This window comes from Denticeps clupeoides, chromosome 13 (assembly GCF_900700375.1).
Source record: "Denticeps clupeoides chromosome 13, fDenClu1.1, whole genome shotgun sequence".
NCBI lineage: Eukaryota > Metazoa > Chordata > Actinopteri > Clupeiformes > Denticipitidae > Denticeps > Denticeps clupeoides.
Window position 1 is genome coordinate 1,682,751 of NC_041719.1, and position 22,852 is coordinate 1,705,602.

A 22,852-nucleotide genomic window follows, 5' to 3' on the forward strand; every position below is an offset into this window, starting at 1 on the left:
TACTAAACAAAGGAGTCAAACCAACAGCCCTGCAGTCACACCATTAACTGCTCCACCCTCCAAACCATCCTACTAAACAAAGGAGTCAAACCAACAGCCCTGCAGTCACACCATTCACTGCTCCACCCTCCAAACCATCCTACTAAACAAAGGAGTCAAACAACAGCCCTGCAGTCAAACCATTCACTGCTCCACCCTCCAAACCATCCTACTAAACAAAGGAGTCAAACCAACAACCCTGCAGTCATGCCTGGAGTCAAACAACCTCACAGAACTCTAAAGAGGTGTCACCAACTCTACATGCAGAATGCTATGCTTATTATATTGTATCTTGGTTGTTATTACCGTCTCCTATGTTTGAATTGGTAGTTTTTACCCGCACACTTGACATTCCCTTGTTGCAGGATTTCATTGACCTTCCATGGCGCAGGTCACCACATCATGTTTAACCCTGAACTCATCATCTTCCTCAGCGCTTACGTCCTGTTTCCATCTCCACTTCATTGAAAAACGTCACCGGCGTTTTTCAAATCCATTGTGAGCGTTTCTCATCAGCACTGCTCAGTGTGACAAGGACGCCCATGGAGTAGGAATTATGTGCCTTAAACAGGATTGTGCTCCTTGCTGTGACATTGTTGAAGGGTGTTTTACAAATCCCATCCATTCCGCACTGTTGACCCAGGCCTCTGTCTCCCTCTCACGGAACAAAGCGCCAGGCACCATGAACGCGTTCACCCACAGCCACGTTAATCCAGATTAATCGGGAAGACTGGCCGAGAGGAAACGTTTTCATGAGTGCGGTGAACATCGACACGTTGGTTTGGCCAGACACAGTCAGAAATCGGAGCGCTGGCACTCCTGGAGCTGAGACACCGGAGCCGAAGCAGGATCTACTGCTGGATAAAGGATGAAATGATGTGACCATAAACCCCCCACATCAATCATGTGCGTATGGAACACATCGTCCCTGAAGAACCTGCAGCTCGTCCACTGGCCCCGACTGCAAAAGGACGGGCAGAGTGGATGCTGAACAATGGATGCTGCACTACACTTGGCACGTGACGTGTTGCCATGAGGGGGGTTCAAATCCTAGAGTGAGGAAGTAGGGTGTGTGAGAGCTGTCAATCATGCCTACAGGCCCCTCCCCCCGTTAAACTTCATAAAATTTCTGAAGACATGTGTGGCCACCTGAAAATGGGCACACCATGTTTTCTGGATGTGTGAAATATTCAGGATTGACCCAGTTCACCTTCAGCGGGTTATTATAAAAGCCGGGTGTGACAGGAGAAGGATGACATGTTCCAACCACTTCAGAACAAATCAATAAAAAGTGCCAGCGCCCAGAATCCGTGGGAATCATTGTTGGGCCATTTTAGCTATAACTGCACCCAGGCTAACAATCAGAAGCACAAACAGCGCGAGAAGAGATCAACAGCCACATAAATAGAACCCACTCTGGGAACGAATGAAGATTTTACAGAGGTTTGCTGTAATGGACCGATGGCAACGCTGTACATTACCTGGAGGTTCTCCTGCGTTACATTGGGATTCATGCCTTTCCCACGTGGTGGCCTAGCGGTTAAGGAAGTGGCCCCGTAATCAGAAGGTTGCCAAGGTGCCCCACACACTGCTCCACTGCTCACTAAGGGTGATAGTTAAATACAGAGGACACATTTCACCGTGTCACTGTGTGCTGTGCTGTGAAAACAGCCGAAATTTGTTGATAATCAGATCCGATTATTAATCACAGATCAGATTATTAATACGTGATTGTCATTGTGACGCTGATCTTTCACGTCTAAAAAGATGCCGATAGCAGCTTAAGTTTGGACTCAACTTCTTTAAATAGATGTGAAGAAGTAAAAGTGAGTCAACGAAGAACAATAAATGGACGTCAGGACTAAGGAGTGACGATGTTTCATATTCGTGGTGTCGGTGGTACCCGCTGCGGGCCGAAGGCGCCGCGACTGGATGTCTCATTCTTAAGGACACCAGCTTTTCCCGCAGGATAAGAAAGCCGGAGCTGTCACCCCCCCCGTCCCCCGTCCCCCGTCCACAGATTCCATTACTTTTTCATTTTTGCGTGCCGAGGCTGCTGCGGCCAGCAGACGGCGGCGGTGCAAGTAAATCCAAATAATAAATGACTTGTCATGTAAGGGAAAGTTCAAGTCTACATCAACAGGAGCAGGTCAGTCCAGAGGTGCAATACGAGGACGGGGAGGGAGGCGTGGTCCTTATAACTCCTGCAGACGTACATTCAGAACCGACCTGCTTCATCATCGGCATCATCTTACAACGTTCTCATTCTGTCACGTTCCTCGGATCCGCACCATCGTCAGCTTTCATAAAAAAACGATAATGCAGGTAGATGATTTAACAAATGAAATCACACGGACGTTTCATGGAACAAACAGATGTTTCACCTCACAGCCGAGCTGAGTGCTGACGGAGGGAGGCGGGCGGGGCAGATGGGGATGAAAATCAATCTCGGCGGCTCTGTAATTGAAACGTTCGCAGCCTCTAAAATAAAAGCGGACACTCGGTGCTCATATTTGTTTTGTTATCCAAGTTGAAGAGGATCCATTTATCTTGATTCCACCGCTGCCACCGGTGCAACATGGTCCCGGTCCCCGAGACTCTGCGTCCGAGCACCCAGTCCAGATCCACGTGAAGGACACGTGCTGCGCGTTCCTGCCAGGCACTTCATCAGAGCATTAAATTACAGTTATGAACAGCAGACACAATCTAACTAATAAACCATAACTGGTTATGGTTATGGAGCGGAAATGCCCAGAAATGTCTAATTAAAACACCAGAACTGACACGGATGATAATATTTCATCACGGTGAACTATGCACTTTAATTATAATAAATACCTAATAGATAAATATTATTATCAAGACGAATATTATGGATGTACAACAGTAAACATGAAATACAGGAAGTGCTTCAGATGGAGATTTAGACACATAGCAATTATTGTAAAGTACAAAAGAAATCGTTTAAAATATCGCCACGCAGCGGCGGGTGTAAAAAAGTGGAGGAGTGAGGAAGAGAAGAGGCTGGAGTTCAGCAGCGCGGAGAACGTGCAGGAGGAGGAGGAGGAGGAGGAGGAGGAAGCCATTCATCTCTCCTCCTGCTGCTGTGTTGAGCTGCTCATCCGTGTGATTGCCAGGTCGTTTCAACACTATCATCTGATCCGGCCGACCCGCCTAATCCAGTTCTCCTCGCTTCGTTCGTGTTCTGAGACGAGAACCTCTCAAGCAGGCCACAGAACCAGCTTATTAAAATACAACATGACGAGCGGAGCCGGGTTCCCATTAATGGCTCAGAGCTGTCTGCTTTCCTAATTAAACGGGGCCACCTAGTGGCCGAGAAGCTGTCAGCAGCCGTTCTCATCTTTCATTTTCAGACATGTTCTTCATCATAACCAAACCTCGTTCATGTGCTGCTTTTTAAAGGAACTGTTCTGAAGATGGGAATTCGTTCACATGGGGATTTAATGAAATGTGTCCTCTGCCTCTGTGCAGCCATGACAGGCACCTGGGGAACAGTATGTGGGGACGGTACCTTGATCAAGGGGTCTACTTCCTTACCCGCTACGCCACCACTGCCCCAACTGAGGCTAGTCATGCACTGCTAACTGCTGCATTAGCATGTGATGTTTGGTGCATCACAATTATGAACATTTAAATCACATTTCAGTCACATGTTATCTAAAAAAAAAGTGATTGTCATTGTAATACACAGCAGCACGACACACGGTGACACGGTGAAATGTGTCCTCTGTATTTAACCATCAACCTGAGTGAGCAGTGGGCACCAGGACAGGCGCCCGAGGAGCAGTGTGTGGGGACGGTGCTTTGCTCAGTGGGACCTCAGTGGCACCTTGGCGGATCGGGATTCGAACTGGCAACCTTCTGATTTCAGGGTCGCTTCCTTAACCGCTAAACCACCGCTGCCCCAATCTATCCACTTCAATACCATCTTTGCATGACAGGTGACAGATGGTGATGACAGATATATGTGATATGTGACAAGTATTGGACCTCGGGTCCAACACGGGGTCCACCCTTGGGGACCTTGTTGGCCGGAGCTGGCAAGTTGGAGCTGTTGTGGACAGTGCTAGTGTGGGCGGAGCTGGCAAGGATGGGTTTACGAGGGCGCAGCTGGTGTAGATGGAACTGGTAAGGTTGAAGCTGGTATGGGTGGAGCTGGCGAAGGTGGAGCTGGTGTGGGTGGAGAAGGCGAGGGCGGAGCTAGTGTGGGTGGAGAAGGCGAGGGCAGAGCTGGTGTGGGCAGAACTGGTGTGGTTGGAGCTGGCAAAAGAGGAGCTGGTATGGGTGGAGCTGGAGATGGGCTGGTGAGGTTGGAGCTGGCAAGGTCGAAGCTGGTGTGGGTGGGGCTGGAGATGGTGGAGCTGGTGTGGGTGGAGCTGGCGTGGGTGAATCTGGTGTGGGTGGAGCTGGCGAGGGTGAAGCTGGTGTGGGTGGAGCTGGCGAGGGTGAAGCTGGTGTGGGTGGGGCTGGCGAGGGTGAATCTGGTGTGGGTGGAGCTGGTGTGGGTGAATCTGGTGTGGGTGGAGCTGGCGAGGGTGAATCTGGTGTGGGTGGAGCTGGCGTGGGTGAAGCTGGTGTGGGTGAATCTGGTGTGGGTGGAGCTGGCGAGGGTGAAGCTGGTGTGGGTGGAGTTAGTGAGGGTGAATCTGGTGTGGGTGGAGCTGCCGTGGGTGAAGCTGGTATGGGTGGAGCTGGAGATGGGCTGGTGAGGTTGGAGCTGGCAAGGTCGAAGCTGGTGTGGGTGGGGCTGGAGATGGTGGAGCTGGTGTGGGTGGAGCTGGCTTGGGCCATCAGTGTAAACTGGCTGAATAAACTCCCCTCATTACCAAATGCAGCCTAATAATTAGACAGATTTCTGATCAAATGACTGGATTTATCTTTATTTATGAAGGCGTCACCCTCTTCTCATTCCTGCCCTGGTGATGTGGGTCCAGTTGCCATGACAACAAAGGAACACAAAGCTGCTGGTGCTGCAGCGGGATGGGGGTCCTAATGAGGAAGAGGTATGCTCACACACACACACACACACACACACACACACACTCCTCATCTCCACTCAGAGGCGGCAGGAGTATGTGGCTCCGTGGGGACTTCTGTCTTCTCAGAGCCGACAGCTTGGCCGCTTCTCTTCAGTGGTCATGTGACATTTAATTAACACAAAACCTGTTACATGTTACCGTCACCACGTGATCTGCAGATTCATCTGTAACCAGACACCAGGGCTCGTGTGTGTGTGTGTGTGTGTGTGTGTGTGTGTGTGTTGATGTCACTAGAGGGCGCTGTTGACGACATTTCATCACCGAATTTACTGGAATTAAAAGTAATTATAATCAGCTGACTTGGTAAAATAAGATCGTTACACCCCATACAATCTACAACTCATGCTGATGTATTCATGTCTCCTCATGTCCTGAACCAGGGGCAGACCGGGGAACTACAGCCTTCCACGAAGGAAGCTCTGCAGGGAGGGCTGTGGATCTGTGGACCTCCAGAACACAGAGCATGCTGTAAAATGTATTCCTGCTCTATCTTCCTCCCACACGTTCCTCTCCAGCATCGTTAATGGGAGATGGAACCATCTGGTTCGAATCCCGATCCGCCAAGGTGCCACTGAGGTGCCACCGAGCAAAGCGCCGTCCCCACACACTGCTCCCCGGGCGCCTGTCATGGCTGCCCACTGCTCACTCCGGGTGATGGGTTAAATGCAGAGGACACATTTCACTGTGTGCACCGTGTGCTGCGCTGCTGTGTATCACAAGTGACAATCACTTCACTAAACCTAGCCACGTGCATTTAAAATGATGTAAATTTCCAAAGATTCCTTCGTATAAAACCATCACGGACTTTCTTCTAACGGCGCAGCGCTTTACTCCGCTCTTTAAACACACACAGTAATGAGTCAAACACGAAGGGAAAAAAGTGTCACCTGACACGTAGTTCAACCAAGACACCACTGGGTGGCAGTAGAGACCAATTTTCAATCCATCAGGCCCATCCAGGAAGAGGTGATGTGTGAGAGTGTGAGTATGTGTGTTTGAGTGTGTGTATGTGAGTGTTTGAGTGTGCGTGTGTGTGTCTGTGTGTGTTTAAGTGTGTGTGTGTGAGTTGCGTGTATGAGTGTGTGTGAGTGTGTGTGTTTAAGTGTGTGTGTTTGAGTGTGTGTGTGTGTGAGTCTGCGTGTATGAGTGTGTGAGAGTGTGTGTGTGTGTGTGTATGTGTGTGTGAGAGAGAGTGTGTGTGTGTGTTTGAGTGTGTGTGAGTCTACGTGTATGAGTGTGTGTGTGTGTGTGTGAGTCTACGTGTATGAGTGTGTGTGTGTGAGTGTGTGTGTGTGTGTGTGTGTGGGGAAGGAAACACGATTAGTCGAACTCGTATGAAGTTAAACGCGTGACGTGCTTTTCATTAATTATCATCGCTGCTGCGCGACGTGCCCACAAGTCCCCGGTTTGTTTGTCACTTCCTGTTCCAGGGATTTTTACCCCTCAGCTGAAGCGAGAGACTTCTTCCTGTTCACGGGAGGATCTCCCATTACGCCCTCGTGTCTAATCACTCACTTTTTTTGTGCCTTTTCTATTAAAGGGGGACGCGGATCGCTTCGTAATTGCCGTCATTTTTCACGGCGCCATGGAAGAAAAGCTACTTAATTGCCATTCCGAGGCCCGGAGTGTCACGCCACATGTTCCGCACCTTCGAAAATTCCCCACGTGGCTGCCGATGGAAGCCCGCCACCTCCGCGCCGTTGTCATGGAAGAGGTGACAGTATTAATAACGACAGCGTACCCGCCATTGGTGACCAGCAGCGCCGTGTCCGCAAGCGGAACGTCGACGGAACCACGGCTACCGGAGCAGGAGCGCAGCGTACAGCTGATCAACATTTACAGTTAAAGTTTAAAGTGAAGTGATTGTCACATGTGATACACAGCAGCACAGCACACGGTGCACACAGTGAAATGTGTCCTCTGCACTTAACCATCACCCTGAGTGAGCAGTGGGCAGCCATGACCGGCGCCCGGGGAGCAGTGTGTGGGGACGGTGCTTTGCTCAGTGGCACCTCAGTGGCACCTTGGCGGATCGGGATCCAGAGCGACTTTACAACGTGCTTCCATGTTACCATGGATGAAGAGATCAGTTCTGGTTCACTAGGACCCCCAACTATGAATACAATCTTTTTATTCACTCTGTTCTAGTTTCTATACAGAAGTCAGACAAGAAGAAGGTCACAAGTTCATCTAAATATTCTCTAAAGAGGAAGGTCTTGAGCTGCCGTGTGAAGGTGCTCAGTGACTGAGCTGGAAGTTCATTCCACCACCGAGGGGCCAAGACAGAGAAGAGTCTAGATGAGCGTCTTCCTTTTACCTTCAGAGATGGAGGGACCAGGCGAGCAGTACTGGAGTATACGAGGTGCAGTGCGAGGTGTAATAAGGGCTGTGAGGTAGGACGCTCGGAACGGTGAAAACATTTACAGAGAAGCGGACGAGACCAAAAGCAGCAGCGTAAATAAATAAGGAGAGAAAATACACGCAGCACCATGGAGAACCCGGCCGCCATGAATCATTAACAAGCAGAACGTGGATGCACGAGGGCCTGCTTTTACGTGGTCGGGCCTTTGGAAGCGGGGGCGGAGCTTGGTGTTAAGAACCCTTGGCCCATTTTAGGGCCCCGTCGTTGAGGGACACTAATTGGCAGGAAAGGAGCGTAAGAGCGTGGCGGCTGCTGCCCGGCGATGGCAGACGGAGGATTTAGTCCTGCGAACGGCCAGATGCGGCGACCAGATGGGGACCCGTCGCGACTGGGAGAATTGTAAATAATGCAATTAAAGCAAACAAATCCAGAATTAATAATCGTTTTGCGCATCACACGCTTGACAGACATTCGTTGTTTTATGGACGCGTGGCAGAGGACATCAGAACAGAACACTGAGGCCATCTAGTGGATGAACGTTGAAGAGCAGGCACTCCTCACACGTCCATCTGTACGAATGTGTACAAACTGAACAGATATGAACATTCAAATTCAGAATGTTCTGTTCAGAACTAACATTTACATTTATGGCATTTATCAGACGCCCTTATCCAGAGCGACTTACGATCAGTAGTTACAGGGACAGTCCCCGCCTGGAGACACTCAGGGTTAAGTGTCTTGCTCAGGGACACTGTGGTAGTAAGTGGGGATTTGAACCTGGGTCTTCTGGTTCATAGGCGAGTGTGTCACCACTAGGCTACTAGCACCCATGCTAGCACTTCATTGCTATGGACTGTGTCTTCTGCATTATGGACTACGAGTATTTGTTGCCTCCTTCCCTGCAGAAGCACGTATGATGAAGGAACGGGGTAATCTGGGTCTGATTAATAATCATTTTGTTTTATTTTATGATTTTGTACAGGTTCTGTGGATCTGTCCCCGCAGTACAGGAACTGTCACCACTTGTGTCACTGCTACCCTGCAGTCCAGGGTCCTGCGTGGCACCGGCATCCCTCACTCGGCTGTAAATGACTTTCACCTCCGCGTGACAACTGCGTGTCATTGAGTCGTTCCCGTAAAACGGGCCCCGGTGACTCGCGGGGACGGGGACAGCCTTCGGCGAGGGCCGCACGCGCCGCAGAGCCACCGCCACCTGAGTAATTACCGCCAGAGACCGTCCCCCGCACGATAGGCCCGCCCTGCGAGCGAAGGTCCCGCTCTCACAGCCGCTCCACCGCAGCGTGTCACAATCCATCTCGTCCACACGGGCTGAAAATAGACTCACGCAGGAGAAGCATCCGCTCTGATCGTCACCGAAACCTGCCAGAACCCAGCCGCCGCCTTCTAATGCAGACAAGAAGCCAACAAAGTATAATAAGAGCGTTTCTAATGGGAGCGTATGGATTAGGTAAGAGCACCAGGAACATTTAGAACCACTCCCGCCTCCCCGCATAGAACAGGGTAGAACAGAAGACAGTCATGTGGCAGGAAGCCATAAATACATCACTTACATTTACAGCATTTACCAGACGCCGTTATCCAGAGCGTCTTACAATCAGGGACACTGGGTGGTAGTAGCCTAGTGGGTAACACACTCGCCTATGAACCAGAAGACCCGGGTTCGAATCCCACTTACTACCATTGTGTCCCTGAGCAAGACACTTAACCCTAAATTGCTCCAGGGGGGGACTGTCCCTGTAATACTGATTGTAAGTCGCTCTGGATAAGGGCGTCTGATAAATGCTGTAAATGTAAATGTAAATGTAAATCAGTGGTGACAGGGACAGTCCCCCCCCCCGGAGACACTTCCACATTCCCACCCCTACCACAAGTTAAGCATCACGAATGCAATAATTTTATTGCATGTATAGGCGATTCGATGTCAGTATTTATATGTTAATTATATTAATTGGAAATGTGTCAAGGCAGAGACGAGGTTGCCAGATTGGGCAGGTTCGAGCCGGATATTCCAACGCAGTTCACGTTGGGCAACAGTCAGGAAACGGAGGACGTGAAAAGAGAACAAGAGCAGCAGCCAATCACATCCCCGGGTGAAAAGGTGATGTAAGCCGGGGACACAATTGACATGCAGCAGACAGGGCAGACGGAGTTAATACCGACTTCCACTGCCTGACGCACTTTTATTTACTCTCACTTATCTTTTCATTTTGTGCATGGATGCATTTATTAACTGATTAATTTTACTCATTTCCTTTTACTGCATTTTCATTTCAATTTTACCGCCCCGATTCGTTTATTCCATTATTCATTCATGACGTTCATTAGCATTCAGTTATTGTCTAATATCCATTAGCTCATTAGTAATTGTTGTCAGTTGTTGGTGTTGTGCTACGGTTTGTTAATACAACCCATGACAATCCATGACTCACGTGGCCTTCACAACCTTCATGTTCCACAGTCCACTCCGCGCCTACATGCAGTAAATGTCATAATTATTTTTCATTTTACTATGATAAGAAGATATGGTTTATTCTGGTTTATATGAGACGTTGAGGGAGTTAAATAAAGTCCTCTTTCTCCATCTGAACGTGTGTAAATGTTTAAATTCCAGTGACACACCGTGTCAAATTATCCGGTTCTGACCCAGGTCCTGGATCCAATCTAGCAGATGAGAGCTGCTGGTGTCAGAGGTCACTCTATAAAACATGAGCTCCATAAAACATTTACACTGCGGCGGGGAGAACACAAACTGTGGACGACAAATCTGAACTTCACTGGACTTCTCCATCACCAGCGTTATTCCAAAGGAACACATGAGGTGCCACCAGAAACATGGCTTCCAGGGAAGAAATCTGGTCCACAGATGAAAAGTTCTTGAGTGGTTTGCCGTCCCCAGTGAACTTGCATTAGAAGCGATGTTGCTTCAGGGCGTTCTGGGCAGGTGGGACCAGGGCTGGAGCACCTGTGAAGATCTGGAGCCAGACAGCGGCGAACCGGCCAGAGATGTGAGCGCTGGCCGAGACTGCGTGACAATGCGGGCCGTCACCTGGATAACGACAGACTTTTCACTTCCTGCCAACAGGCTGAGGGCGTCCAGCAGCTGAGCCAAATAAAACCAGACAATTTTCATCTTCCGCTGATAAAACATGAATTTCGGAGGAATGATGCCAATGTTCTCCTGACGACGGGACTCGGCGCGGAATCACGGGATGCCGACAGGAAGTAGTGTGGCCGTGGAGATCGATGGGCGTGGAGTGAGAAGCTGAGTGCCGTGCCTGATAGCATCTGGACGAGTTGAGGAAATCCGCACCCCCGCCGTTCTGACGCAGATCCGTATCAGAACCGCATGTGACGGAAGACGGCCGATCGGGAGCCGCAGATGTGACAGGTGAAGGACTCTGTCACCAAGACGGTGGAGATCTGACGGAACTGGAAAAGAGGGATCTGAGGAGGGGGTGAGGAGCCGTGTGGAGACACATTTCCAGCGCATCAGCTGGACACACGCACACACACACACACACACACACACACACACGCACGCGGAGCTTTATTTATGGATACGGTGGCATTTCACACGTCCGTTAGGATTAGGGCTGATCTGAGAAACACGCCGTGGAATTTCATCACATAAAGACTTAAACCGATCTCCAGCTCTTCATCCGCAGAACCTGCAGAACATCTGACGCATCCCGGCGCCGACCTGACTAGCGACTGTGAGACCGCTGGTGTAAAATACGGTAAGAGTTACGGCACATAACGGAGGCTTTAGAAGCACGGAAGAAGAAGGAGATCAAGTGTTCACCCTCCACTTCCTCCTCGATTCCGGCACTTAGAGGCTCCTGAATGATGGATGAATTCTTGGGAGGTAGAAAGTGAAAAATAAGAAAGTGGAACGACGCTGACATTATACACGATGGAAAACAAGGCAGGGAATTCTTTTTGGTCCCAGCGTTGGAAAGTTTAGGTCGGTCCGCAGTAATCATGCATCAGCATTAAGGAACTTGCCAGAACTTGAAACGGGTCTTTGTAGATCTGACAAGAAGAAAAATGTAGAGTTTAAGTGTAGAGTTTAAACCACCGACCATCGCCGCACCATCAGAAGAGCTGGAGATGTCTTACATTCATATTAAAGATGCAAATACACTACTAAATAAAATGAATCTCACTTAAATAATTTTATTTGTCACATACACAGTCGTACACGGTATGATATGCAGTGAAATGCTTTTATCGACTGTACAGACCTCAGTATTGCAAATGTTGCAAGTACACAATGAAAACCAATATGCAAATATTGCATACATGACCAAATAATACACTTTTACATCTTTAACATAAAATATGTGCAACAGGTAGGGTGAAGGTGTGCAAATGAGTGAAAGTCAATGTACATATATATATATATTTTGTGCAGAGTCAAAAGAGCAGAGATTTTGTGCAAAGTGAGTTTGTGAGTTTGTTGCGAGTGAAAGTGCAACACGCCGATTTCCTATCAGGTAGAACGTGTTGAACGGAGAGGATGAGCGGGACGAAGGCTGATATTTAGTCCTTTTTACTCGCGTATGAATATTGGAGCGGACTTATTTATTTCTTTACACCAATCCCAGTGAGCGTCTTAAATCCCATTAAAACGTGATGAGCGACGGCCTCTAATTGGTCGACTCGCCGAGCGGCGAAAGAGTGCCGCGATTGTTCCACACGATCAAAGCGCTGCGGTGTTTACTGTCTTCATTAAAGATGAGGCAGGCGGGCGGGCGGGCAGGAGGAGGTGGAGGTTCTAAATGTTCCTGCCAAACAGAAGGACGGGAGTTTAAAAAATACCGAAAACGAACTAATGCAGAGATTAGGCCACTGACCGCTGACCGGCCCTCACAATAAAGGCCCATCACCGGAGGAATGATCGAAAAATCCAGCGTCTGTGGCACCTTCATTTTAAACCGGGAAGTCCTTGTCACAAGGCCGTCCTAATTCTGAGCAACGCTCGCTGTTTGGAAATTAGCTTTTGGCAAAAGGCACGATAAAAAAGCAGGAACTGACGGATCCGGCGAAATGCAATAAATCTGTAATTATTTCTCCCGTTTCGCAGAAGCGATCAAGATGTGGCGCACATTTAGACTTTATTAGCTGTCAGCCACGCGTCAGGCTGGAAATGGAGTCTAACGAATCCCAGATTCGCCGTAATTACAGTACACAGAGCCAGGGGTTAATCGTTCATTTGTCAGGCCCCGGCGCTGCTGGTGGATCGCCGCCGCCGTGTTCCGGACCGCGTTCCTGCGCGACACTCAGCTGAACAACCAAGGTCAGGGCAGGATTTTCACTCCTGAGTACGTCCTTCAAACGGAACTTAATGGCGGAAGGTACTCGGCACATAAAGGACGGGCAGAAGAGCTTCATCGACTCATCTCCAACATAGATCCCAGCGCGAGCTCTCGAACGGGCCAGAAAACGCACATTTCACCGGGCCCGGAACGCTCGAGAACCGACATCCCGAGTTAAATTACAAAACCACCAAAAAAAATGTGCAATCGACAGATCGACCCGCAACTCAGACTCATTGGTCCATTCATCGCTCTACGCTCCAGCCCTGCTGGCCACACCCAGCCAGCCCTGCTGGCCACGTGACCGACCGGTCATTTACTGCGAGGCAGGTTCTCGACGGAGGGGGGAGGAACTTTGCTGCTATTGGAGGGACCGCCATGTGGAACCGGTTCTTTTTATGTTTTTTTATGGTTCAGCATTTCAGAATTCATCTCATGAAAAACATCTTCAGCTGGTTCTCTGAAAATAACCACAAAAAAAAAAAGAACCATTAATTTATCCGGCGCTTGGGCCAAAACTCTGGGCCTGACTGCACCACGGTTTCTGGAGCCAAGTTCCTCTGATGCTCTTCAGAGCCCCGGTTCATAATGTTCTCCCCACTGAGCCTTTGCTGCGGGCGGCAGGAAGACTCTCGTCTTTACACGGAGCCGCCGATCGCTGCCGCCGCTCTCTGGCCGCCGTAACAAGGCCCGCTGGGCCACCGGCTCCGAATGATCGTCTGCCGATAAATTCCCAAAACCTCCCCGGGAAAACGGGGGCTGGCAGAGATGTGTTCCACCCGGGAACGCCGTCATTAACCAAATGGACAACTGGACCGGAACCTTCATTTACTTTATGGCCAGTTGGTCACCAGAACTGATCGCCCAGCAGGGACAGAGACGGGTGGGACTGTGGGTCCCCTGCAGGATCGTATCCATTCCTACGTGGACAGTTTCACACTTTGTCAAGCTGGAATAAAGGTGGAAATATTTTAGCTGCATTACTGAAATGTCGGGTTCCACTCAAAATGAATGGGATAGACACTGGACATAAACAGGCAATAATCAACATTTACACATCAACTTCAGCAGTCACTCTTCTAATATTTATTCACACAAGAACCCTGCTGAGACGTTACGTAGATATTCATTGAAAAGGTTCTGTGTTCGTGATCTACGTAATTCCCTGCTAAACTCCAGGAGGGTGGAGGAATCATTTGTCCGGTCAGTAGAGTCCAGATCTCAGCCGCTCTCGGAATTGGCCTGTTTCTGGGTGTATGGAGAACCAAGCTGTGAGACGAGCTGTAAGAGATCATTCTAATGAGGTTCTCTTAACTCGAGTGCCTTTGGATGTAGCGCTGAGCCAGAAGATGGGCTTAAGCCCCCATCGTGTAGCTGTGGAGGATATTATCTCCTGAGATAGATCTCTCAGCCCGGCGTCTCCTGCAGAGCTCTTCTCTCAGAACAGACATCGGCGGTTCCGTTTTACACAGTGGCGGCGGAACGGGCCCACCGCCAGCAGCTCTTAACCTCGTCGGAAACGGCGGAATCCCGGCCCACCAGGACTCCAGCCGGAGCTCCCCTCCCCTCCACGTCCACATCCATTTTGCACCCTGGGCAGAGGCAATAAGAACCCGACCGCTGCAGCTATAGAACCTTGACCGGTGAGTTATTATTTAACGACACTTCGCAGTTTCCACGGCCGCAGTTATGAGGTCTTGTTTTTAGGTGGGAGAGATCATTAGAATATAATTTCTCATTTTCCTCACATTGCATTGTAATGACTGCATCATGCTACATTGCACTGTTTCATAAAGTGGGGTTCCACATGAGTTCCCAAGTCATTATCTGCTGCCTCTAATGGGATTCAACAGGAAACAGTCCAAGCAGAGGGAACGTGCCTCAAAACCGACGTAACGTCTGCAGACGAGAGAAGCTGTGGTTTCATACAAAAACAAGCACCACACAGAACCATGCAAAACCATACAGAACCATACAGAACCATGCAAAACTATACAGAACCTCGCAAAACCATACAGAGCTGTACAGAACCCCACAAAACCATACAGGGCCATACAGAACCATACAGAGCCATACAGAGCCATACAGAACCACTCCCAGCAATCCAGAGCCATACAGAACCATAAAGAACCACACAAAATCCTACAGAGCCATACAAGACCACACAAAACCATGCTAAATAATACAGAAGCATGCAAAACCATACAGAGCCATACAAAACCATACAGAACTGTACAGAACCCCGCAGAATTATACAGAACCCTGCCAAACCATACAGAGCAATACAAAACCACACAAAACCATGCTAAACAATACAGAGCCAAACAGAACCATAGAGAGCCATACAAAAACCACGTAAAACCATACAGAGACATCCAAAACCATGCTAAACCTTTCAGAACCACGTGAAACCATATAGAACCATACAAAGAACACATAAAACCATACAGAGCCATACAAAACCAAGCTAAACCCTTCAAAACCACGTGAAACCATAGAGCTGTAAATAACCATGCAAAACCCTACAGAGCCATCCAAAACCACACTAAAACATACAGAATCGCGCAAATCCATACAGAGCTGCTCATGACCATGCAAAACCACACAAACTATACAGAACCATACAGAAATGTCTAGAACTATACCAAGCCATACAGAACCACACAGAACTGTATTCTGAACCAGAGCTTTAGAGCTCTGCTGAGAAAGAGAGAAAATGACTTTTACAACTTATTCAATAAAACCATTTCTGCACTTAAAAGCCTGCATACTAATCCTGAAAAAGGTTTAAAATAAATTCTCCCTCTCTCACACACACACACACACACACACACTTGCCCACCACTAACAGTCTGCCACATTAAATGCAAATGAATTCAAGCTGAATTGAATAAATTCGGTATAAAATCTGAAAAGCAGGACATGAGAGAGCAGCAGATGTGAGCGATATCATCTGGTCAAAAACAGGGTTCTGCCGCATTTGAGGCGAGTCAGGAGAAGACAGGACGTCGCCCTTCATTCCCGATCTCTTTATCCTTGAGAAGACCGCATGGATAAACACACACACACACACACAACACCAAATATTTCAATTTGTCTGATTCAGGTCAGGAACCAGCAGTGCACTGCAGCGCCACCCACAGACCTTCTCCACCCCCGGTCTTAGTTCCATGTGAGGGGTGGCCTGCCTCTGATCTGAATCTCGCCCCGAGATCCTGGTGTACACAATCCATTTTTCCGACGACGACAGGCTGAGCATCAAAGGAACCGGATCTCCATCTGATGTCTGATGCGGTCCAGCCACAAATCTGACAATGTACTAAACGGCACTGTATGGTTGTGTTTACTTCACAAATAGCCATGAACCTTTTTTATTCTACACATTTGTGATGCACATATTTTGTATGAAATGTTTCTGCACCAAACTGTGCCACATTCCAAAAAAGAACCGTCTCTCCTTCGTTGGTAAGAGGCATTTTATGAACCATCAGCTCGGAACCCGTATTCGCAGGGTGCGATGCGGGTGGGAAACCGGCCGAATTTGTGCTGGAAGATGAAGGTTCTGCATTAGACGCGCTGGGCGGAACCGCGTGCGCCGCAGCCAAGGCCAATGCAACGAATAAGACACAAAACAAGACAATGCACCGCCGCCCATGGGGTTCTCCACAACGGAACCCTGCACTGATCCGGGAGCAGCCCTGATAAACACACACAAACACACATAATAAAGATGCGGATTAGCAAAGCGTGAATAATTCCACAAGTCTGTCACCACTAATTGAGCCCGTGGCCCAGCCAGAGCGTTTCATCTCGATAAGCATTTTATTAAAAAAACATCATAAACTGCAGAGATGACCTTTCTGTCTGGATATGAAAAACACGAGCAATTACAAACACCGGGACTGTCATGAGCATTTCCTGACATTTGTTCGACAAATTATAATTCAAAGCACAGATTAATGCAGCGCGTCTGCATGAAAAGGAACTGCTGAGTGAACCAGAGATGATCGGCTGGTCTCCTCGGATGCTGGGATTACTTCAGAATTTGCAACTCGGCATCCAGTCGGCGCGGTTTAAACTTTACTCTTTTTATAAATTCATGAAATATTCACGTTCCTGATGCAATCGGTGCCGGTCATGAAGACGGGGATACGTGTGGGTGGGTTTGCTGCAGTTCAACGTTTCTGGTTCTGCGGGCCACACAACAGCATGTAATCACACTTGGGGGTGAAATAAAATGAAATCCTGATTATTAAAGGTGCTAAAGAACAACCCAACAGCCCACAGCCACCTCAGAACCTGCATCTGTCACCGGAGCCCTGGATACCTGGACTCACAAGGCTCTAGATGCAGTAAATAATCAATAGTGGAACCTGAAGCAGAACCTCAGATTGCTGTATGAGGAGCTGAGTGCTGATTGGTGGAACCAGTTTGGAGCTGAAGCGTTAGCAACATTTGTTGATATGATGATGATGATCCTAATGGAGGCTTCTGCTGCTGCTACTGACGTCACACGCAGCAGATGGAGAACATGCGAGTGGATAATGAAACATTCTGCTCATGATGGAAATATTGTTGTTCACAGACGAGTCACCAGCACGCCGTATGGAGAGCACATCTCGTGGTTATACAGGCCTGGAACCAGATTCCTAACACTGTGCTCCACCTTTGACCTTTATCCAGTAAATATTTTAGATGTGTCCCTGAACTAATGACTTTATAATAAAGCGCAGTGTCTCCATCACGGCATCTCCATCAGAAGCACGTTGGAACTGTGGAAATAAATGCAAATAGACCCTCACCTACTGACACCAAACCTCCAAGAACGGAGAAATCAGGTGACCTGCTGTTGCTGAAGAAGGTTCAGGATGCCACTGTGGGACGTTTCCAGGTTCTCCTTTAGGAATTGCTGGAGGTGCTCATGGTCTAATCTCCATCTCTGAGGGATCTGCTGAATAAAACTAGTGAGCGTTCTCCCACACACCAGACCTGCTCCCTGATCTCCAGTGGTAGTGGACAGAATGCTGCAGGCTGCTGGAGGAACATGACTGGGCCACATCGCGCTTCTGCAGTTTTAATGTGGCTTTGATCTTAGTGAAGGTTGAGTTTCAGCAGCTTCTCCAAGAGAACGTTGTCCTGTCCACTTCATTCACTGCAGATGAGCACCAGACCCGCTTATTAATCTCATGCCTGTCATTTTAATACATATTCAATGCTTTTAAACAGCAGGTCTTCCAGCTTGTCTCATTAAAAATGATTTAGAAACAATCAGCATTCACATGCAAGGTGTTTTTAGATTTGTTCTTTTCTGGTTCTTGAAACATTCATCGGCTAAATAGCCTTGATCAGTAAACGGGACGAATAAACAGATTTGATGTTCATGCAGGATCTGCAGGGCAGATGGAAATGAGAACAGATCCGGTTTAAAGGCAGTCGGGGAGCTGAAAAGGGAAATAATAATAATTATGGCAATTTTCCACTATTAACCGCAGAGGTTAAATGGCTGAATATCCACACGATCCTGCCCCGCCGTATATATGATGATTATAAAGCCACATGCTGTCCCTGTAATTAAGCATCGAAAGCATTAAGAAGAGCAAATAAAAAAAAAACAATTAATTTGTGGGCTGCCCCGAGCTGAATAATAAAAAGAATAAAACCTGAAGCCGTCCTCTGCCAGGAGTGTAAATGTAACTCCGGCGCAGCGTTGCCAGGTTGTGACCCCACATTCAGCAGGAAAAGCCAGGTTTCAGCAGAAAAGCACTTATTCCTCCTCAGAGCCCCAAGGCCACGTTCCCATTTGCATTTAGAACGGACATGGCGCCGGCGAAACCGGGCCGCAGTCCGGGGCTGAGAACCAGGTTGGAAGTGTGCTTGTGTCGAGTGTGCCAGGCGCTGCGCCATCGAGGTCCGGAGGAGGTGACCGCGCAGCGGCAGGACCAGTCGTCACCGGGAGGAGCAGCTAATGGCCCGGCGGGTGAAGAACGCCATTCTGCCGCTTTTTCACCGGCTAATTATCTTTAATGTAAAGTGCACGGTAAATTTAGCCGTCATTATTCACATTGCCACTTAACTAATTGAGATAATTGCGCCGATGTTTTGAGATTATTACAGGAAGCGGGTAGTGAAGGCCTGAGCCTGTCCAACTTCCTGCGTGGTGCAGGAACAATGAAAGCTCCTCCTCCTCCCCCTCCCCCTCCTGCTTTCGGCCGCCGCCGCTGCCTAATCACCGCCGCGCCGGCGTCTCGGAGACACGTAATTAATTACTGCTGGAACTCGGGATGGAGTGAAACCCAACAAACGCACGGGCGCCCCGGGAGTGGAAGTGAACAAACCGACGGCCTAATAAATCACGGGCCGCTCCAATAGTCAAGCGCCATCTATCAAGGGCTGCCCTCTTTTCCCTCCACGGCGAATCACAATCAGCCGTCCGGCGCGTGGGGGCGGGCCACTTTTTAATAACTAAACGCCGAAAACCGTCCCACGCCCAGCAAGTCAGGAATTCGGCCATTTCGACCATTTCATTTCACCCCCGACGACAGCGGGAGATAAGATGAGGAAAGATGGCCGTCCCACAATGCCGTGCTGTTCTGCTGAGAAATATTTACGCGGCCCATTTGCCTCGCCTTGACAACTCTGACATTCACCGGGCCGACGGCAATGCGGCGAGTCGCTGGGCGGAGCTTCCGAAACCGCCGATGCACAGGTGGGAATGAGAGGCATCCGTTTCATTTCATGTCCAAGCGAAACGCCTGCAATCACGACGGAACAATTTTCAGTTTCTATAAATATTTAACGCTGCGCAGAGCCGGTGAGTGACGCGCCGTCGGCGAGACGCGACTGTCACACTTCAATTTGGGCCCCGAATTCATCGGCAAAAGCTGCGGCGGGCCGAGACTAACGGACCGGTTCCGCTTGTTCCTGCCGGGTTCTAACCCCCTGCCCGTGATGAGAGCGTCCTGGTGCCAGCAGTCGGTGCCAACACATCTGCCGAGGCCTGCGCCAAACGCGCCAAAACCCAATTCAAGGGTAATTTAGGTCACAGCAGAGGAGTCACTTTCCCATATGCACGTTATTTAAGTGACATTTGCATATGGAACACGGAACATCTGCAGCGCGGAACAGTCGACTAGTAACAGCTCCCAGTTTATAAGGGGACGCCCGTTCCACCGGTTCTGTTCTCCGGCTCTCCTCAGATCATATCAGTATTATAAATATGGATTATAATATTATAAAGGTAAATCTGAATGGAATGACTGATGTTGTAATAGTGTTCAGAGGAGAAGGTTGGCAGGATGACCATCAGAAGATAAAGTGACTCCTTTTATCCCATTAGTCCCCAGTGACCCTCACTAAGTCCTTTACGTACAGAGCACCGTATGTAAAATACACCATTAGTGGACTCTCACCCAGAGCCGCTGCTGTGCGCGTCAGATTCGAACCCGACTGCCCACGGACACCATTACCAGCCCGCACTGGCGAACGGGGGGGGCGCCGGAGCTCTTCTGTGGGGCCGGCATTAATGCAGGAGAAACGCGGAACTTCCATTAGGAAAATTACCCTGTTTAACCCAGCGAACGAGAGAACGGCGCCAACAGCCCGACTCGCGCATATTTTACTGGTATTGTGGACTAATAACCTGCAGACGCCAGGCTCACTGTGGATGAGTAAAGATGTGTGTGTATGTGTGTGTGTGTGTGTGTATGTGTGTGTGTGTGTCTAAGTGGCTATAAGCAAAAGAATCAGCTGGAGTGAATCCGATCGGCTGGAGCGAATCTGTACACGTTTAGATGGGAGGAGTTCAAAGGTCAGAGGGCCATCCGGTGATGTCAGTCTTTTAAGTAAGTGAAGTGATTGTCACATGTGATACACAGCAGCACAGCACACAGTGCACACAGTGAAATTTGTCCTCTGCATTTAACCCATCACCCTGAGTGAGCAGTGGGCGGCCATGACAGACACCCGGGGAGCAGTGTGTGGGGACGGTGCTTTGCTCAGTGGCACCTCAGTGGCACCTTGCCAGCTCGGGATTCGAACCGGCAACCTTCTGATTACAGGGCCGCTTCCTTAACCGCTAGGCCACCAATGCTCCACCGCCCTGTCGGGGCGCTGATTATTATTTCACGTTTGCCCGGAGATGCAGGTGGCAGCTGGTGACGCTACGTGCCGACGACTTTATTTACTCTGGTTCTAAAATACAGAAAAGAGTGTGAAACGTTCCGGCCGTTTGTCACTAGAACGCAGGAACCGTCACAGCGTTACATTACCGGCCAGCGATCTGCATGGAAGAGCCACCCCGGAAAACCAGTCTGTGCCTTTATTTCCGCTTTACCGTGCAGCAGGTATTATGGGACGTCTTTCCCGTAAAAAAGAAATTAGCATATAAATAAGCCGCCTCCTTATCAAGTCTATTTAAGAGCCAACAACATCCAGGCGAGTCGGACTTTTTCCAATGCAAAGAATATTCATCATTCCGCCACTATCTCGCCCGCAGAACCAGCAATTTTCATCAAAGTCTAAACGGCTCGCACTTCCGCAACGCCACCTTCCGCCGCGCCTCAGCTCATTAAAAGATCTAGAACCCTACGGGGCCTCGGCCCGCGTTCCTGTCCGATAGTGGCAAATTAGCCCCGTTCCGTAATTATGCGGGACAACAAGCTGCCAATCGATCGGCGACACACACACACACACACACACGTTCCACCCAACAGGACCCGCCGAGCAGCTTCGATATTCAGAACAGGGCATGGGTCGTGTACCGGAGATCAGGGGTTCCACGTCGGTTCCTTTTTTATTCGGGACACAGTCACCGCCGGATCCATTCTGGCCACTTTATGAAGAGCGCCGGAGCCTCATTAAAGCCATTTGCACAAATGGACGCGCTGCTAAATGGACAGTGCGAGGCAGGAACAGCCGCGGGGCGTAAATAAAGCAGGACGGTGGAACGCCGTCCACTCTCCACACAGAGAACAACAAACATCCGGATTTACTCCGAGAACCTCGGCTGCCCGGCGTACGAACCTTCCGCGCAGAGATGATGGATTTTGTGCGTTTCATAAAACCAAGCGGCTTCGCCGAAATCTGCGCTCATGTTTAAATGAAGACGATCCGCTCCGCCAGGCCGGCATTCGACCGGCATCATTATTTAATCAAACGGTGTACGGATCAATAATCATAACTCAGCACTTTACATTAGAAATCAGTTCTAATCAGGATAAACGAGACCCGGCCTGGTTGCAGGTTTAAAGGGAGAAATGAAACTTTTAAAAGCTTTGTGCAATTACTTTATATGTTTCTTTGTATATGTATGTGTGTGTGTGTGTGTGTGTGTGTGTGTGTGTGTGTGTATATATATATATATATATATATATATATATATATAATTTTTTTGTGCAGATCAATACGGAACGACGCTGCTGGTTGGCTGTTGATTTGGTTAATTGCTCGGAGGAGCGCAGCTTTATCCTCGGTACGTTTTACTTGAGGTGACGGACTCGTAACTCCGTTAATTGGCGCGCTGAGAGCGTACGAGGCGCTTTAATGGCGACCCTTGGAGGAGGCAGGAAGCGTGGCCCGGCTGGAGCACTCGGAGACGCGCTGAGAGGCGCTTCTGCGCGAGTTCAACATCCATATTAACCGCCGAGGGACCACAAAAGCTCTTTTAAGATTTTTTACTTTTTTTTTTTTCCTCGCCATTCCGGGGACAAATCAACTTCCGGCAATTTCCACGCAGAAAATGAACGGTGCTTCACGAGCCTCCCTGCCGGGAGAGCGGGATCTCGAGGTTCCTTGATTAAAAATTCAATACATCTCAGATTCAGAAACTTCACTCCGAATGCAGTAATTATGGAGACGTGTGGCTGGTCCATGTTCTCCACCAGCGCTCCTGCCATCTGCCTCTAGCAGCAAAATCCATGATTTGACGAGACCTCCTGGTGAAGACCGGAGGTCTGGACAACATTTACCTGCACGCTGCGGCTTTCGTGGAGAATTGGACTGGAAGGTGAAGGTGAAAATCGATTGAACGCGGAATGGCTGTAAAATGTAAAAGA

The 22,852-nt window shown here is 49.1% G+C and overlaps 1 protein-coding gene across 3 annotated transcripts in view; it reads right to left on the bottom strand.

Annotated features, from left to right (window-relative positions):
- The window catches only part of LOC114802397 (limbic system-associated membrane protein-like), a 229,234-nt gene that overhangs the window by 101,863 nt on the left and 104,519 nt on the right, over window positions 1–22,852 (bottom strand). The window lies entirely within an intron of this gene.